General features: G+C 41.7%; 1 long non-coding RNA gene across 1 annotated transcript; it reads right to left on the bottom strand.

Moving 5' to 3' along the window:
• Window positions 1-2,692: 2,692 nt before the first annotated feature.
• Window positions 2,693-6,319, bottom strand: LOC147817603 (uncharacterized). Its single transcript, XR_015436229.1, has 2 exons — window positions 6,237-6,319; window positions 2,693-5,782 (listed from the first exon to the last, which is right to left on the bottom strand). It is a non-coding gene; the product is annotated as an uncharacterized LOC147817603 (long non-coding RNA).
• Between the last annotated feature and the right edge of the window lie 221 nt (window positions 6,320-6,540).

The raw sequence follows: 6,540 nt of genomic DNA on the forward strand, positions 1-6,540 counted from the left end.
GGAATACACCCACATTTTGGAAAATGTGTTTATTTCATACCCTGGCCAGAGTTAGAGAAAAATCAATATTAATTTCATGTTCGTATCTCTGTTCAATACAGAAGTCCCTTCATGATGTCTTCAGCTTAGCGCAAAAGACTGAAAGAGCTGATGAGGAAGCTGCTAACTGATGTGTGTGTGTGTGTGTGTGTGTGTGTGTGTGTGTGTGTGTGTGTGTGTGTGTGTGTGTGTGTATGTATGTATAAACCAATTACTCTTTGCAGAAACTTTTTACTCATCTTTAAAGCAACTTTATGCGACTTCTTAGAGAGGAAATAACAATCAATGAGTTCACACAAAATCAAAAGTCTTGTGTCTTAGCTCATTATTCTCATGGGGTTTGCTGCTTACGCTGTCGGTGGTGGTGTGGTATGGTGGGTAATGCTAATTGGCAAGTTAACAGATTGCTACACTAAACTAAATTTCAGCATGTCACAAACATTTTTGTGGTTTTATCACAAAAGTAAAAGAAGTAGTGGACAGGAAGTAAACCTGACGCAGGAGACACGCTGCTGGCAGAGCCGGCTGACTTCCTGTTGGCTTTTCACATACGAGTGGGATGGAATAATTTAATTGTGTAATACTATTGGACCAAATGGATCAAAATCTGATTATCAAAAGAGTAATTTAATGACGTTTGTGACACTTATACAATGATTAACTGTTTATTTACCATTATACAGCTGCTCCTTTTCTAATTATTAATCGGAAAAATGCTTTAAAGCAAGACTTTGTTACTTTAAAGAATAAATAACAAAACATTCCTCTCACAATTGAATGGTTCAGTTTTTAAATGTAGCCTGTAATTATGACAGTTTAACTTAAATGTGTAATAGGATAGAAAGGAACATTTTATGTCCAAATTGTCAAAAGGTCAACGTCACCGTGACATCATAATGCTCTGCAAAAACACCCATGGCCATTATTCAATGCTGTAATTCAGGAAGGAGAGAAAGTGCCTTGGCCTGTTAGCAGAGGCGTACATCAACGAGACGGTAATTCCAGTTTGACTTAATGAAAAATCATGCTACACGATATTTTAGCATGTCACACACAATCATCTCCAAGACAGGGGATGTTAACCAGCATTTTAGCTGCATCCCCCATTTGTCCCAGTTAGGAAGCACATGATGATGATGAGTAACTTACACAAGAGAATCTGATCAGTTATGACAATACCTTCTGTTCACCAAAACTTTTACAGCTTTTATTTAAAGTTAGCGAGCACCATTTCCCTGTAGTGCAAAAAGTACAATACTGTCTTCTGTACCAACTGTCAAAGTAATACAATGTCAACATTAGTTAATATCTATTGGTGTTTGTATACTGCATATTGTGCACACATCCCACCACACAACACAATGTCTGTTTTCTTTCCTTTTTCCTGTCAGAGCCTGAAAAAGCAAGTGAGGCTTATTCTATATATAATGTATATAGTTACATGCTCACCCTCACAAAAACAGCCACAGAAACTGTTTCCATCACCCATAAGCAGCTATACGTTGTGTTTGGCTGTTAGACATTATTGGTGTGCTGCTTGTTTTCAGCTGTCACCATGTCTGTTGTTCTCCTGGTGTGAAATTACAACCAACACCTCCCCCTGTCACATCCCTTGCATACTGTATGCTACAGCACAATGGCTTCACCTCAGTACACAGGCTGGGCTTTTATATTTGTCTCTCAGACCATATAACTACAGGACGTGTTTTGTTCGTAGGACATTAACCCTTTGAACCCAGTCCAGCCTTAGCCCCCTGCCCCAGAGACAAAGGTAGGTTAAACTGTGTTATGTCAATTATCCTCAGTCATTATGTTCATGAGTGGCACACCTGTATCTTCTTTGACCACACCTCTGCACTGAAAAGAGAAAAAAAAAACCACCACCACATCTGCCACAAACATTGAAATGAAACAATCATCTTTGGTACAAAGTCAACTCCAGAGTTAATTAGCTCGCAGCTAGCTTCCTGTGTGCTGCAGCAGTGATTAAAAATTTCAGGAGCTCTGATGCTAACTCGTCCGTACGGTGACTCAGGTTATTAAGTTATTAACATCGTTTGCTTTCACATGCATACATTTACATCACAATTGCATTTGTTGGTCTTTGGGCTGATTCATAAACACTAATTAAAACCCATCACCCAACCATGTAATATATATTTTATTAATCACATCATTTGGACTAATTAGCTTGTTGCACAATAAAAAAGGCCCATATCATGGAAAACAGCACCGTGTAGTGTAGTAATGCAACTAAAATCAAATGAGTCTCCACTGTGGCTCTGTTTGGGATGAATATCGTTTTTACACATGTACCAGAAAATGTCTGGTATCATATGCTGTTTATCATATATTGTGTTATAAATACATAAAACAAACATCATGACTTATCACCAAGGCTGTCATATCATTAACATAACCAGCTGGTATCAGTGTTGTGTAGCAGTGCTATGTGAATATCAGTTGATGTTTGGCAGAGCGTTATGGAATTAAAAAAAAAAAAAAATGTCTCAGACGGAGATTGTAATTAGAAAATCCTGAATGACTACGATGTCTCTTTTTGCTGAGTTAGAGTTTCTTCCCTCTCACAGAGGAGCCGGGGCTGTCACGTTTTAAGGTAAGGCTGGACCCAAATGCAGACGAAACAAGGGAGTAGGTGGAAAATGTTTAATTAACAAAAGAACTTGCAAAAAACAGTGAAAACGCAAAAATCCAAATTGTAGGCAAACAGGAAGCAGAAGCACGAGGGAACACAGGGAACCTGAACAGACGAACTGACACAGACGAACGGGAGCACCGAGACTAAATAGACACAAGGGAGGCAAAGGTGACTGAACACAGGTGAAACACATTAGGGCGGGGCAGACAATCAACAAAGGAGGGAAACAGGACAAAGACAGGGAGTAAAAACATCATGAGACACACAGGGAAATTAACTACAAAATAAAAAAGTGCAAACATAATACAAAACTCAAACATAAATCGATTGACGAGCTTTTTAAAAATGTGTTATGTTTCTACAGCTATCAATAAATACTTTGAACAGTAGAGCAGATCGCAGATATGCTGTGTCATTGTTCGACTGTAAATGACCTTCAGCACACTCAGGAATTTGCTGTTTTTTTATATGTATTCATTTCATAGGTATTTTGTCCTTGCAGTTACATTAAAAAGGTTGAAGCTCTTATTTAGGAGGGAGCAGATCAATGCGCAGTGTCAGCATGATGAAAGACTCCCTTCTAAAGCAAGGCAGATGTCATATCTTGTTTCCTTTAGTACCTGACTGATAAGGGCACAGGATTCGTTATGTACCTTGACCTTCTTTTAAAATCTGCTGGCAGCTCTAATGTTAAAAGATGCCTTATGTCTGTCATGTGGGAAAATGTATGAGTCGAAATGATGAAATCTTACAGCCACAGAAAGTGTGAGGTGGACTCATCTGTTGTGTGTCCGCTTTATCCTTAAAGTAAAAGGGATACAATGTGGTCATGAGCTTTGGGAGGTGACCAAAGGAATGAGATCGTGGATACAGGCGGCTGAAATTCACTTTCTCTGTATGGGTGGCTGAACATAACCTCAGAGATCATCTAAGGAGCTAAGACATGCGGAGGGAGGTAAGAGGAGAGTGGCTGCTCCTACATGTTGAAAGGATCCTGTTTCAGTGATACAGACATCCGATCAGGATCCTTCCTGGGCGCATTCCGTTGGAGGTTTTCTGGAGAGATTATATAATGATAATAATCATCTGCTTCACACAAGGCAACAGCTTCAAAACAAGCAGATCATAAAAACTATTTCCAATAGAGTAACGAGCAAAGAAAACAAATAAAACGAATTACCGTGTAGTGATAAAGAGCAGTCAATAAAAATCGAATAAAAATCAGGAAAAGCTCTCTGATAAAAAAAATATGCTTTAAGAAGAGATTTAAAAGAGGTCACTGACTCTGCTGACCTGATTTCCTCAGGCAGCTCGTTGCACAGCCTCAGGGCTCTGGCTGCTAACGCTCTGTCGCCTCTGGTTTTCAGCCGCGCCTCGGGAACAGATAAAAGACCTCTACCCGAGGAGCTCAGCCCACGTACCGGCTCAGATGTGATTAAGAGGTCAGACACAGTGCATTCACAAAGTATTCAGATTTTGTTATGCCTTATGATCAAATCATTTAAACTTGTTTTTCCCCTTCATCCATCTACACTTAATGGACCCCCATGATGGCAAAGCAAAGACAGAATTTTAGAAAATTTATTAAAAAGGAAAACTGAAATATCACATGGACATAACATTCAGACCCTTTGCAATTACCAATGGTGGTTTGAGCAGCAGGCCTCCAACCAACCAGGGGCCTCAGAAAACATGAACTAATTATTTTCTTTTAGTTGGTTGGAGGCCTGACTGCGACGGGCTTGTCATTTTGAAAACAAATGAAAAAACTAAATTCTGATAATGTGACAAAAGGACACTGACAGTGCAGCACAGAGCAACAGCGAGTTATTCAAATGAGAATGAGAATCATCCACAGTCTGCTTTTGTCATTCATTACCATGTAGAAAAATTAGCAGCTCTTCTAGCGGCGTCTGTCCCTCTCCTCTCAGGCAGGTATGTGACGGAGTTACTATGGTTACAGTCTCTGTTGCTCTGAAACTTTCTCATGATTCCCAATAATAGGGTTTTAAGGTCAGTATGCCTTGACAAAACGATGAATGGAACTCTACTTACCTCAATACTGAAATGCAGTGATATAATGACAACATGCTCTAATCGCTTTCTTATCTCACTCCAAGCTTCGAGGAACTCTCCATGAAGAAATTTTTCTGTGCACTCAGGACAAAGTGCGAACATCAGACTTTCTTTCAGAGCCCAGATCACACAGTTTGTGTGCATCACAATAGTCCTTGAGTTGAGGTAATGTAGGTGGAATGATCTGCTGTTGAAGTTGAAGTTGAAGTGAATTATTCGTTCCTGTATAACATCTCTTTTTGCCAGGAGGGATCTGGATCCCGAGTCTGTTTCTGGTGCCTGATGTTAAGCCTGTTCCTAAATCAGCTCACGGTCCTAACCTTACATCGATAGTCCCCGCTGACCCACTGCCAGACCTCCCAGACCATCAGAGCTGCCTTCCTCTAGTCATCCACCAGATGTCCTCAGACTTTCCTCCCTGTTCTCTGCCCCGCCCATCCACTCACCTGTTCCCACTTGTCATCAGCCCTGCAGTCACCTAAACTCTCCCCACCTGCACCCAATACTACAATCAGCCTTGAACCATCAATTCATGCCATCAGCAAACATTGACAATGTACTCGGAGACCTGATTTCTTCCATCTCTTCTCTGCTTTCCTACTGTGGAATTGGAATTGGAATCAATCATCACTACCTCACGGGTGTCCATGAGCGGACTGGCATCCCTAATCCACCTGATTGCACCCTGTGGAGTACCCCTGGTGAAGTCATTGGCCTGGGTTCTGGGGAAACCAGCTTGATTAGGCGGGGTTTTTTTCCACAGGTCCCAGTCTGCCTTGCCATTAGATGAGGAGAGCCAGATGCTCTCTGTGACCTTCCTCTTCCACCTCTGGCTCTACCTCTACCCCAAGCATCTCTGGCAGCACAGGCCCGTCCAGCAGTGGGTGTGGTGGCCACAGCGTCCCCTTGATCCAGCGGGTGAAGGAGTGGAGGCAGCACTGGTGGTAGCAGAGGAGGAGTGCTGTGGTCTCTGTGTCAGGCTCCCGGTCTGAGCTGCTGTCCTCTGGCCTAGAAAACAAATTGTAATGCACAGTTAGAAAAACATACGGTTCCGTATTGCCGGAGCATGTGTGAAATACAAACAACAGCAGAAAAAAAACGTATATACACAGAGGAGTTGTAGTGTAAGAATATCCCCAATATCCAGTCATTCGCAGTTCACTATCTCTAAAGAATAATGTCATTTCAAAACTGTAAATAGTAGCAAGTAGTAAATATACAGACAGCAAAAGTCAACGAAACTGCCACTGGATAAAGTCGGTACAAGAGCAAATAGGGTCATTTTACTCGCCGGTCTAAAATGGTGTTAAGGCCTTGTGCCAACAACAACTCGCTCTCTGAGGCAGCTACGAATGACGAAGTCCAGAGCCTCGTCTGCGGTGAACCGTGTCTTGGCTTGAGCTTTCGACATTGCAAAGTGATCCCAAATGACTAAAATACTGCAAAACGAATTCTTTCTTACTCTCTTTCTTCTCTTCACGCTGCTGTCTCCTCTCTGCCGTCCTCTCTCTTTCTCTCCCTGCGTCTTTCTGCTCTCTGTGTGTAATTTGCTTTCGAACAGGGATGTTTACACCGATACGCAGGCCAATGATATTGGCTAAAACAATGCCCAACCCCCCTAGCATGATATCATTGGAAAAGGTAACCACCTGGCTTCAAGCCTGAATGATTGACAAAGCCACTAGCCAATGAGAGCGCAGTCTATGACTGGCAGAAGATTGTCATTGACTGGTCGAAGTAGGTGCGCTCACAAAAGGAGTATAAGT

This window comes from Seriola lalandi, unplaced genomic scaffold (assembly GCF_002814215.2).
Source record: "Seriola lalandi dorsalis isolate HSWRI2012SDOR001 ecotype SW California unplaced genomic scaffold, Sedor1 jcf7180002054933, whole genome shotgun sequence".
NCBI lineage: Eukaryota > Metazoa > Chordata > Actinopteri > Carangiformes > Carangidae > Seriola > Seriola lalandi.